This window comes from Diadema antillarum, unplaced genomic scaffold (assembly GCF_040938485.1).
Source record: "Diadema antillarum isolate AM-2024a unplaced genomic scaffold, OU_Dant_1.0 scf00000226, whole genome shotgun sequence".
NCBI classification, from domain to species: domain Eukaryota; kingdom Metazoa; phylum Echinodermata; class Echinoidea; order Diadematoida; family Diadematidae; genus Diadema; species Diadema antillarum.
This window is the reverse complement of record NW_027271115.1, coordinates 3,139,536-3,153,712: the sequence shown is the minus strand read 5'-3', so window position 1 is coordinate 3,153,712 and position 14,177 is coordinate 3,139,536. Positions and strand designations below refer to the sequence as shown.

General features: G+C 38.4%; 1 pseudogene; it reads right to left on the bottom strand.

The window, feature by feature from the left end:
• Positions 1 to 7,486: 7,486 nt before the first annotated feature.
• LOC139724682 (uncharacterized) lies at positions 7,487 to 12,891 on the bottom strand (annotated as a pseudogene).
• Positions 12,892 to 14,177: the final 1,286 nt, after the last annotated feature.

Genomic DNA, 14,177 nt, shown 5'->3' with positions numbered 1-14,177 from the left:
GCAGTGAAAAAACGCGCCTGTATTATGTACGTACGGTGTACTAGTGTGTCAGTGCGTAGTATGTACAGCATGCATACAGAGTGAATGTGTGTAATACAAAATAGCGTGTGCGGCCTATGTAAGCATGGGATTCGCTTCAATCCCCACGATCACGTACTAAATTGAACGAAGAGGGAAAATGACAAGGTCACGTGATGTATTTGCTGCAAAGTCGAACTGTCTGCCAAATTGAGAGTAGCTTCACCAACTACAGAGGGCGGCTTACTAGTATTTTTAACAGCACCCGACGCTGGGAAAAACATAAACTGGACAGAGAATAAAGGAAAAGGGAAAATCAATACACCATGATAAAAGCTAGAGGTCTTCACTGTGTCTCTTTTGTTTGTGTGCATGGTCATACACATGAATATTTCACTTAAATAGATTGATCATTATATGTGGGAAACTGAAACACGCAAACAGGGGAGCTCAGCGACAGAGCGGAGGTAACCCCCTTACACTGCACACGAGGAAGCTTTTCAACCATCTGTGGTGCACTTTTGTAACTAGGTGGTATCCCACCCGATCCAGGGACTTATGCATTTTTAGAACTGAAGTTCAACGTCACGATCAGATGAAAATGGATTATACATAATAGTTCAAGGACAATGATTATGAACGGTTAATTTGTTATATCTGACTCCTGTCTTTAGGCGTCTGCGTCTTCATTGTAGAATACATACTTGATAAAGTCTATGGAGATGGACCAAAGGGGAGGACGTGTAAGGGAGGGGGGGTCTATATATACCCGGCACGAGGGAGCTTTTACATTCGATCTGGTGCACACTTTTAGGGGAAAATTAAGACTTTTTTTCGATCAAAAAGTGAGAAACGTAAATCAATATTCAGGACAATGTGAATGTCATGAATTGTGGGGTTTTTTTTTAGGCATATTGTGCGGGTTTTTTTTTCTCACTGTGTTAGTAGTGGAACGAGAGGGCCAAGGGTGCGGAGGAGGTATCAGCTCCCACACAAGGGATCTTACCTTTCTGGAATCGGAAATTCAACGATTTGGTGCACACTTTGAGTGGAATTAAGAAATCCTAAGTAAAGAAGTAACAGAAATATGTAAATACCGGTAATGAGGGACGCATTTGATGCTTCGGGATTGACCCTTGAACTCTTCCTCCTTTGCTCCTTTCCCTGTCCTCCTCTTCATGTCCCTCTTTTATGTCCTCTTTGACCTGTTATCTTTCAGCGAGTATGGATGTAAGAGAGCTGCTTTGTTTCTGTCTGTGTGTGCGATTGTGTACGTAATAATTATGATTCTTTTGTTTTATGTTCCCTCTCTTTCTCACGCAATTTGTCTTATCGTTTCGTCAAACTTGACTAAACTACTACCATTAACTGCTCACGAGGGGACTGCATTCTACTAGTTAGGTTGTGTGTTTTTTTTTTGCAGTATCCCCCCCCCCCCCATTTTTGACATCTATTCCTTATTATACGATTAAGTTACAGTTTGCCTATGCATCTCCTGAAACTTATATGTTTTGTTTTATTGTAAAAAAAATTATCTGCATTAATTTCGCTTGAATATGCAAAAGTCACATTTTACTCTACGTTTTCGTTATGCAAATGTCATACGTATTGTATACTTTTGTCAGAAATGATGAAATGAAATCGAGGTATTTGTAACGTCTTGTTCCGCTTGTGTGTCTTCAATTTCTTCTACACCTTATAAAATTATTTCCCATGACATTGGAGGTGCCCAGCGCTCAGCGGCAATGAATGAAAAAAAAAATGCCATAATCATCAATGACAATGCCATGTGGGTCACACTAGGATAACGAGATGCGAAAAAAATCTAATTTACTGATTAAATTACCTGAAAATCTTTTCTCTTAGTCCAAAGAAAAAGGGAGTTTGAAAATCCGGGGGGAGGGGGGAGGGGTTGCCCCGCCCCACCCCATCCCGCTTGCATGCGGTCATGTTTGCATGTAATAATCTTTCTCATTTTAGTTTTATCATGTGCATGATGATATTATTATTTTGCTTTTCCAATCTTTTTCCAATCCTTTCTAAATTTCACCTCAATGTGACAAACGCTCGAGTGGTGGAAAACTGTTGTAGGTTTTATTATGGTACGCTTTGAGTGTTAAATGAGTAACGTGTGGTAAACCTGAAGAAACTGTTCTAAAAATAACCTTAGCTAGTATGTATTGATCAGGATCAGACAGGTGTAGCGTGGCTTGAGAATAAACAACAGCAAAAGTGGGAGAGGGGAATGCACTGTGGCAGATTCCCATTGCGAGTACTTGATGAAGACATCACACCTGTCATCGTATCACACACACTCACGCGCGCGCTTTATACCATGCATAATGATAAATGTATAGGCCCTATTTATAAATTGTAATATGTTGTGTAATATGAATTCATTATCGGATATATATATAACATCTTCATAACATTACATGTATATTTATGATATAATATATATATATATATATATATATATATATATATATATATATATATATATGTTATATACAAGGAGGAATGCATTAAATGCCAATTAATCCGAATTTCCGGGGGCCTCCCCTTCGTCGGGGATGAAAGTGCAAATATATACATGTTGAGATTTCACGTATTGGCTCCACGAAGAAATGAAGAAACAAAACTGGTAATGCATTTTTGGCCAATAAAGCACGAGTTTATTCGACTCCAATTTTCGGCGTCCTACGCCTTCTTCAGAAAGTCTTGACATTGCTGTCAAGACTCCTGAAGCGATGAGGACGCCCTACAACGTCCCTATATCATACGTCCACACGACCCCAAGGCGTAGGACGCCCCTAAAATTTGAGTCAAATGAACTCATGCTTTATTGGTCAAACATGGCATTACCAGTTTGTTTCTTCATTTTCTTCGTGGAGCCAATACGTGAAATCTCAACATGTATATATTTGCACTTTCATCCCCGACGAAGGGGGAGGCCCCCTGAAATTCGGATTAATTGGCATTTAATGCATTCCTCTATTGTATATATATATATATATATATATATATATATATATATATAAGCTTAGTCTGATAAGAAAGAGTAAAATCTTACGAGTATACCGACGCTGTGAAAATTTGATCAAAATTGGGTAATGATCAAGGAAGTTATGAAATTCTGAACATACTCTAATTGCTGCAGAATATGCAAATGAGTGAGCTGATGATGTCATCACCTCACAAATTTCCATTGATCGTGTACAAAAAAAAAATACAATGACGAAAATTTACTGCTTCTCTTACTGAAGCGTACAACATGGTGTTATGCCTAGCTGAATAACTTCAGAATAATGATCAGATGATTAGTTAGATATATCAGGATTTGAGACTATAGAACATAAGGGTTTAAATGAAAACTGGAAATTTCTAAATTGTATTATGTACAAACTGTATGGAAAAATTGTGAGGGGATGACATCCTCACTTCACAATTTGCACATTTTTTCATATTGACTGTTCAAGAATTGTTTCCTGAAATATTAGCGAAACCTCAAAATATCATAATTCCATTATTTTCCCGATTTCGATCAAATTTTCATTACGGTGCTATAAGAAATTTTTACTCCTTCTTTTCAGACTAACGTTAAACTGCACTGGAAAAAGACACCTTTTGTGAACAAAGCATGCATTGAAATCTGAATACATTACAGAATCAGTCAATTCTGAGTCACCAGACTTGCAATTTTTTGTACAAGGATGCTACAAGCACATAATGTTCGTCCTCGAATAGAGTGATAAAGAAATCTCTTTATTTTTTTTTTTTTTTTGGGGGGGTTACATCAAATTATTTCACTGTTTGACGTTCATTGATACATACAAAAGGTGGGCGCTTAGAGATTGTCATGATTATCATCATAAATCATATTTGTTTACATTTTCACATAATTACGTCTCTTGTTTCAGCACTTCATTTAAAGTAAAATTTCCAATTCCGAACACTGTTTTGACATGTAGTATTGTAAGACGTACACTTCTATAGCTGTTGAAGGGGACTTACCTAATATAGAATATACAATTGGATTCGATGCAAAAATAGTTGGGTACAATACATATATTCGTTTAAGGAAAGTCGGACCAAACCTTTCAAATTAAACCAATTTCCAAGTTTTGGTTAATGCCATATGACGCCATCACTGCCATAAGAAGACTACAACAAATAGTGATGTCATAGTAGGGCAATGATACAAAGAAAAATATCAAGAGAATTCAACAAAATGTAATTCTCTTGAATGTAAAGTATACACTTTCCGTCGACTTCTTACTGACAATTTGATAAGAGTCGTGAATCTTGTTCCCCTGCCTTCTGAAGAAGGTAAGTCAAGTGCTCTTTCATTATGTTAGAAAAATGAAAATGATATATTGAATTTTCTTTATATTGTCCTTTGCATATCAAATGGTGATGTCATTCAATATTGTTGGAGAATCATTTATGCACTTGAAAAAGGAACTCGATAGGTGAATTTATCCTGGATGGTCCAATTTAAAAACAAAAACAAAACACAGACATAGAAACTAAACACTCGAGTAAGTTATTCCACTTTGTACAGAAATGAAGCAAACATCAGCACTGCTCACCCTTCTTACCAGATCGAGAATAAGACTTGTTAAAACAAGGCACAATACTATTGCCAAATACATTTCAGAGAACATTTTTTTTTTTTTCATAGATTTTGTCTGTTAAAGTTTATTTCCACTAACACTTTGAAAGAGAACTTGGTTTCTGAAAAAGGCGCTGAATCTCCTCGAATCAGAGAAGAGACATATACTCATTAAACGTTTTCTTTTAGACATAAGCCTATATATGGGTATTAAGAATGTTGATTGCTTTCAGTACATTTTGTTTACTTCTTGCCCATATCATTTACTTTATTATACTGCTAGTGGTGACAATGAGTCAATTCAATTAACTGAAATCAACTTTTATTTTCAAAATATCACGTTTTTTGCTTTCGATTCAATTTTAAGAAAAAAAACAACAACAACGTATTACAAGATATAAACATACATGATATGAAAACTATAGTTTGATAAAAATGATTTCGTTAAAGTCACTGTCAAAATCGACATTCATTATCAAAAACATTGATAATAACCTATGCAAATTTTGGAATCAAGTCCTCCAAATAATGAATTGAATGTTGCGGCTTGATAATAAAAACAAACAAGCAAGCAAGCAAACAAAACAAACACGGTTTTTCCTCTTCGAGTTTGATTGTGTGTGTGTGTTTTTTCCTGTTACTAGTTACAACGGTTTAGCAACGTTATGATTTCTATAATGTATGGTCACACAGCAGATGCCCCACGTCATAATGTGCTGGTATCACAGTCATGGTCATGAATTAATAAAAGGAGTGCTGTATCGCTGCATTTCAATAAAACATACTTTGGTGTTGTGCAACCACCGGCGGACAAAGATTCTGGGTATGGAAAATTTACACAGAGAAACACACACACAAACACACACACACACACACACAATTTTTTTTTTTGTGTGTGTGTTTTATGATATTCTTTATTTTGATTTCACTCGATATCAGGTCCATGTTAACTTTGTATTTCCTTTTTAACATACAGTACAATATATTTTGGGGTTTTGATTTTTTGTTGCGTTTTTTGCAAATCATACCATGTATACGAAAAAATGACATAAAATTGTGCATGACTCTCATAAAAAAGCTATCTTGATCAACTTAATCAAGCCAATCCATATCTGCCTCATTACACACACATACACACACACACACACACACACACACACACACATATATGTATGTGTAAATTAAACAAATGCCCCGAGAGCCTCTATAGTTGAATAATGATCCCGAGGTGATAGCAGCGGGGCCGCAGTTCTAAAGAAACTAGAGCTCATCCTGTCACGAAGGAATCCATAATTTCATCAGAGGCTCGAAAACAGTGCAATATCTATTTGTTTTTATATCTTCAAACAAATATTTTAATGAAATGCAAAATGTCTTCATTTACAATAAATGTCATCGCAGTAGTTTTGGTTACTTGTTCACTTGCGTGTATAAACTGTTGCACAGACGATCAGCGTACCGCGCGCAGTGGACGTGATGTTACACGATGGTCTACAATGACTATCGATGAATATACCATAAATATTAAGTCATATTCATGGTATAGTATACACACTATACCATAAATATGACGTCACAGTTTGACATGTCCTTTCTCAATCGTCTTTTATCTTTAACTTAGCAATAAAAATGTATTAATATACACATGTTTGGTCACATGACAATATCATTATGTAGACCAATCAGCGAAAACAATTTCATTATAAATACATTGTAATTATGCACAAAGCCGCTCGATGAAAAGTGAGAAACAAACATTCTCCTCCCCTTTCTCCGGAAGAAACTTCTCCTCCTTCTTTTTTTTTTTTTTTATACCTCGATTTCTGTTTTCTTTCGTTTGTTTTTGTTGGGAAGCAGGTTTTCATCTCTTCTCCCGTTCCTTTAATATTGACAAGAGAAGTTAAGAGCAGATTCCAAGATGTCTTATTTTTCATAGTGGTATAATTTCTGTGAATCTGTGGAGTTATACCAGTAATGAAGGAAGTATAATAGTTAGATGCTTTAAAGGACCTGTATAGTTTTTGGTTGAGACCTAACTTCAGTTTTTTAACATTTTTGAGTGAGATAATGAGAAACCTCTTATGAAATATGAAAGAGCACGTAATTCCAAGAGGAATTCAATGTTTATTTGATGAAAAATTGGTAATGAAATGGCTGAGATACCCAAAACAGAGCAATACGAATAAAATGTGGGACCCACATTTCATTACGATCGCTATGTTTTACATTGTTTTTTTGGATGTCTCAGCCATTCCAAAAACCGATTTTCATCAAATAAACTTTTGCATTCCTCTTAGAATGGCATGCTCAGTACTATTTCATAAGTGATTTCTTGGTATCTCGCAAAAAGTTAAAAGCCAAATCCTCGGCTCCACCAATACTGTACCATCCCTTTAATTTTTCTGTGAAAGAGAGCCGGTTGATGACTACTGATCAGCTTCTCTACGACTTCCGGGTCACAAGATGAATTATAAGGAAAGATTTAAGCAACGAGAGGAAGTGTTAGCCCATGTTTTGAATACAACACTACTTGTTCTGAGAAAGCAAGTCATTTTTTTTTTGTTACACATGCTTGGTTTGCTAATATTCATGGCTATATGAACAAGAATTTGATTTTGGCACATATAAAAAAAACCACAACAAACAACAAGCTAAAAACGGCGCATTATCATAGGGATAAGCTGTTTTGTCTATCTGTTCAATCTTTTCCAGAGGTTCAACATCAGTAAATCAAACCAAATGCATACTTCTTGACAGAGGTTTGGATGGGAGGCAACATTTCCAGCTTCAGACCAAGACAGAAATGGGTAATTGACTCTTGAACATTGTAAAACAATCACTCATGTGTCCGTGCTAGGATTTAATGTTGTGAAAACACACGTAACTGCCGTCAGAGGAGGGGCTATCCGTCGAATTGCCGGGGGTGTAATAATAAAGATTCTGATCCCCAAACTGCAGGGCGACGAAAAAGACCGATCAGGGTGAAAAGCATCGTGATCCGCATTGAGCACTCGACTGGATCTTGCTCCCTGAGGAAACTGGAGCAGGCGATACCAAAATCGCTCGTGGCGGGCGCGCCCGCAGCTCCAGCAGACGATATCGAAAATCGCACCCAGATAAAGTTGATGCTTGCGCCACCTATGGCGAAGCAAGGCAGGCAGAAGAACATGAGATTCTCCAGAGCCATAAGGCCGTTGATGTACATCTGAATGCCCCAGTTCAGCTTGCACTCGTGGCTGAACAGCATGTAGTTCCAAGTCACCTGAAACAAGGAGGAACGCAATATTGCACAATGATCTCGGTGACCAAATACTGTACTGTACTTTAAAAACAAAGACATGTCAATATAACAAGGCAATATTGACACAACACTGAAGCATGACCTGTGCAACGCAAAATACCATTGTGACTACGGAAATTGAATTTCAGTTTCAGTTTCAGTAACGCAACGTCGCATTATGGACAGAATAGAAGACAATCACATTTTGACTACCGAAACACAATGTTGCACCTACCTGCATTAACAAAACTCTTTGGTTAATAACCTACAGCAAGGTACACAATATCGTATTACTTTCATACTAAAAAAAAAAATGTAATCACAATACGATCTTGCATGACTACCACTTACGAGACGAAAACATCACACTATAATGACCACAGTTACGCAATTCTTAATTTTGACAATAGTAACATAAACAATGATGACCAATCAACATTGCATTTTAAGTGCAATAGCACACCGCACTACTATAAGACAACTGTATAAAACACGTGATACATGCTAGTTATTCAGGACGGTTCGTTAATCCGAAAATTAAAAAAAAAAAGGTTCGTTATTCCGAGGGTCAGATGTTCAAAAGCATACATACAAATTCCGTATACCTATAGAAGTTCTTTGATCAGAAAATGAAATAGGATTCGCTGCTCCAAATAATCCGAACATTAATTTTGTGGCGTTATTTCGAAGGTTCGTTTAGTCCGAAAATGAAATAAAGGCTCGCTATGTCGAAGGCTCGTTAATCTGAAATGAAAACAAGGTTCATTATTCCGAAGGCTTGTTAATCCAAAATAAAATAAGGTTCGTCCTTTTTGCAGGTTCGTTAGCCCGCAAATGAAATGAGGTTCGTTAATCTGGAAATAAAAGAAAAAAGAGGCTCAAAAGTGCCTATACTTACGCGACTTCGAATTAAGATCTTTGATTCGTTTTCGGATTAATAAACCTTCGGAATAACGAACCTTTTATTCATTTTCGGATTAACGAACCTTAGAAGAGAAAACCGTTAATTTTCATTTTTGGATTAACTAACCTTCGGAATAACGAACAGTATCATTTGCGGAATTACAAACCTTCGGAATAATAACAACACATCACGTAATGATCGCAGTTGTACAACTGCACATAATGAGTACATACCCAATACAGAACACCATGCACAAATACATTCTATCAGAAGACATGCGGATAAATGTCTTTTCCTTTCTTTTCATTTTCGGAAATAAAAGAGATGTCTTTGTGTGTCACTGTCACCCATGCATATTTGTGCCTTATGCAAACTGATGGTTTGAAGCACATCTTTATAAGTAATCTAGTGATATGGCGCTAATGAGAATGAATGAATTAATTAAAACTGTCAATTTGATAAGTAAAAAATGAAGGTGCAGAAAAATAACAAACAGCTCCTAATCATTAATGAAATTGTCTGAGAACGATCATTGCATCGGCTGAGGAACGTTTATAGTTGTAGTGTGTGTGTGTATGTGTGTGTGTGGGGGGGGGGAGTGTTGTATGTGGGTCTAATTCCTCACCCCGAAGAAGAAGAAGTTAGAGCTGATTAACGGTCAGTATAAAAGACATCGGATCCTCACCTGAGTGGCTAGAGACCAGGTGAGCACTCCAAACACCATCACCATCCACCCATTGGTCAGCTGTCGCAGGGTCTTGAAGTCCTGGACCGTCGAGGCAAGCTTTTGCTCTGCACATGTCAAGGTGGTCGACGTGTTGGCGAACGAAGCTGACATCGAGTCTCAGCTGGGGCTCGAAGGAGATCCTCAGCAGGTATATGATGTAGGAGAACACGCCGTACAGTGTCAGCACACACAGACAGGTGATGATAGCCAGGTAGCTGTGGAGAGAGAGGCTCGTTGAGTTGAGAACGACTGCGTAGAAGAGGAGGCGGTAGATCGCGGTGAACGTTGGGTAACCGACGCAGGCAACTAGGAAGAGCTTGTTCGGCAGCCCGCGCTCGGTGAGGTCGAGATACTGCAGCCGACGCACAATGTACCGACTGTCAAGGGCGTGGGGCCAATTGGCGAAACGTGTTATGTTCGTAATGTTCTGGATGAGCGTGAAGAGGCAGAGAAACGGGACGCTACCGCCAAAAATGAGATAGGACATGTAACTGATGTATCGTAGCAGGTCCTTCTTCCTTCCCCAGTACATACGGGCATAGAAAAGGGCATCGTACAGGACAAGGGAGAGGTACAAGCAGAGCAGGAGCACAGACAGGACTCCACTGCCACGGTGATTCCATGCGCGGAGACCTAACAGAAAAGAGGAAATTTATTCTCTTGTGAAGCCCATTTATTGATCAGTGCTCTTCCATATGGCCCACTCAAAAACAGAAAATAATATATACCATCGTGGAAAATGAGAAAAAAAAATGTACAAAGAAAGAGAAATTAAGGAAACAGGACATGATATACCCAGGCTCTGCATTCCCGCCATTGACTTATTTTCATATCGTCCGCAAAATTTCCTACATCACACAAGGTCTTTGTCCAACAGAATGTAGAATCCCAGATTACACGCTAGAGTAACTGACCAACAAATTGGAGGTTCTCATGGATGTAAATAAGTACCGATTATTCAATGTTTTACTATGCCATGATAAAAAACGTATCGGGTTTGGCTCGAATAAACGACTAATGTCCACTAGGGGCAAATCTGAAACTTGATTTAACAAACAAGCTTTCCTCACCGATATCCTTGTCGCTGTACGTGCGATACTGGCCTTTACCGTCCCACCACAGTGCGTCGCAAACTCGACATCGACCTTTCCTTCCATCATCATCGTCACCCGCTGTGTCGGCCTCGCTTTTGTCCGTCACAGAGTACCCCTCGTCGTCGTCAACATCACTATTATTAATGTTGCTTCTCGACGTCTTCTTCAGCAGCCCATTTGCAACCCTCATGCCATCGGACGGGTTCTCAGCTTGCAAAATGGTGTCGATATCGGTGTCGATGCCGATCTCCGGGGGTCGCAAATAGGACTGACCATGACGTCGTAAAGCCGCGAGTAACTGCGATAAACATGACATAGAAAAATAGCGTCAAGAGCTGTTTGCGAAGAAAGTGCTCTGGTTTTGACTAACGCATATCACTTTCATCAAGGAAAGGAATAAATCGACATTTTTTCTTTCATCATCCCGCTTAAAAATACAGATCCTGTGAAAATGATGTTTTTCCGTCACTTTCATGATATGAGTTGTCATCCAGTGCGTAATGGGAATTGGCACAGCTGCACATGCTTCATGACTATAAATGTTGAAAAGATTGGAAATATTCACATTTTCGTAAGAATTTGAGCTTCCAGCGTTCACTGCATTTCTTTAAAAGGTATAGATAATTACACCAAAATATATGTGTGAACTGAGTGAATGCAGCAATATCAGTAGAACACCTCAGTAAAGTTTGAGGGAAATTGGACAATCCATTCAATTCCCTTCGAATTTTAAAGTTTTGGTGCGGTGCTGCCATCGCTGGATGGAAAGACAGTAACAATTTGTGACATCACTGAAGGACAACAATATAAAGAAGACTTAAACATAATTTGACAAAATTTCATTTTTCTTCAAAAGTATATTATAGGCATGTCTTTGACTTGCTCTTGGCATATTATGATAGAGGTAATATTCCCCCTGCTTTCCGAAAGAGGCATGTCAAGTACTCTTTCATTATGCTAGAAGAATAAAAATCATTTTGTTGAGTTCTCTTTATATTTTCTTTACATCGTTATCCTACAGTAAAGTCATGAACTGCTGTAGTCTTCTCGTCCATCAGCAGCGATGGCGGCACCTAAACTATAGAAAAGATAAGTCATTAATTTTGAACGGTTTGCCCGATTTTCCTCAAACTATATTGATGTGTTCTACTAATTCATTGCTGCATTTACTCAATCCACATAATTTGGTATACATCCCCGTTTAATTTAATGTAACTTGCCGTATTCGATAGCTCTGGTGTAGAATAATGCATCGCATGGATTATCTTCGGGGAGCGATTAAACAGAACATTGCACCCTGACACAAAGAATATAAGTAATTAGTTGATATCATGTAACTGATTTAAATGATCTGTATTTCTTTTTCAATCGAATTGAACTCGAACGAATTTCCCCTTGTGATCACCGTTCGACGCAGGTTGTCATAAAACTTTGATGTTTATTTTGTTCTTTTGACCTATGTGTATGGTTGTTCAAATTTATCATTTTGCATGGTATCATCTCGTAACTGAGCGTATGAACGTAAAATATTTGCAAACACTTTTTACTGGGAAGACAATACTTGCGACAGTTCTATAGATACTATAAACTGGTAAAAACAGAAGCATGGATGACGACAAATGCTTAGCGCCTTAACAAAAATTGTAACATTAATGCCTTAGCGCACGTTTTACATCCAAGTGGTAAAACGTAAGGGCTGAATTGTTGACACAATTTAGTCTGTGCAAATCTTCTCATGTTTAGACTGTCCCTGTGGGAGATGGTTACCTGTGTACCAGAGCCATGTCGAGCCATTAGATCAGCTTCCTTCAACTTCTTTTGGTAGCAGTCCTGACAACATCGCTTCTCCACCACAGACCGACTCCAGAAGAGACCCAGGTACTTCAAGCTCAGCCACAGAAACCACGGCCACTTCCCGCCACTTTTTGTCTCGCGTCGACGTCTGCCACTACCGCGCATACCGCCATCCGATGGTTCATCGTCTCCTGGTGCGGTTACCTGTGTGATATCATCCCTCGCGGTAGGACCACCGCCATTAACTTGGTTGCTCAGCGCAGAGGTTCTCCCGTTTGATGTACCTTCTCTGTTGTGTCCCAAGCTCGGGTCGTCGCGTCGAACGTCATCGCCGTCGTAACGGTTGTCGAACGATGTCGTACAGATACCGATTTGTCTTCGCCCACTGCTCTCACCCGTTTGGTAAGACCGCATAGAGCTGTTGGCCCGTATGAGGGGATCTCGCTCGGGTACGCCCATATCTTTGTAAAAAATTTATATGTAAAGACTTCACATTGTTGTTAGTGGACTAATAACTTTAAATATTCTCATTCAATTATAAGCTGACTTAATTAAAAATCATTCGATCAGAAATGGTTAATCCCGCCCTTCAAAATCTGGCAAAGCATGAGACATATCTATTGGGGTTTTTTTAGTTATACAAAAACTTCATAAAACGTTTCATTGGTCATAATCACTATGCAAATTACATGAAGTGATGAACACCAACTGAGAAAGTCTGGCATTGACATTCCATTGATTTATCACTTTATAAATAGGCGAATAGGTGGAATATGTATCTCTGTAAATGTTTACAAGTCTATTACTATTATTTATAGTGCGCTTTTCCCACAAGGCCCAAAGCGCTTACAATCAATTCAAAACATATACAACAGTATGTAAAATAATGGATAAATGTTACAGCTACGAACTAGTTGCTACTGAAAAGATGTGTTTTCAAGGCTTTTTTGAACACACTGACTGATGGAGAATGTCTAACGGTAAGTGGTAAATTGTTCCAGTGCTTTGGAGCAGACACAGTAAATGTCCTATCACCGGCTAAGGTGCGAGTAACAGAGTATGTGAGACGAAGCGGATCACTAGATGACCTCAAATTTCTAGTAGGTGTATATAAAGTCAAACAGGCGTCTAAATATTTCGGAGCTTGATCGTTAAGGATTTTATAAACAAACAAAACTAATTTGAAAATTATCCGTTGCTTCAAAGGAAGCCAGTGCAACAACTTTAGAAGTGGCTGAGATGGGTAGTCCCTAGAAACCTGAAACACTAATCGGGCTGCCCAATTTTGAAGTCGCTGCACACGATCCAGTTGAGTTGAAGGAATGGAAGAGAGAAGCCCGTTACAATAATCTATACGGGATAGAACTAAAGAGCGCATTGCGTTATGACATGCAGATTGATCAATAAATCTCCTAATTCTAGCAATATTTCTTAAATAAAACGTAACAGTACTACAAATTTGAGAAATACGTTGAGACATTGACATTCGACGATCAAAAATTACACCAAGATTTCTTATTGTTTCTGAGGGGCTAATTAGTGTGCAACCAACATTGAGCTGAATGTTCGAAAGACCGCGCAGATTGTGGGCTGAAGCTGCAACAAAAAACTCAGTCTTCGAATCATTCAGTTTCAACTTATTTGCTACCATCCATTTCTTGATATCTAGAATACACATTTGAAGTTTAGTGATGGCATTAAAAGAAGCTCCTGGAGTCTTCGGGTCATAAGAAATATATAACTGT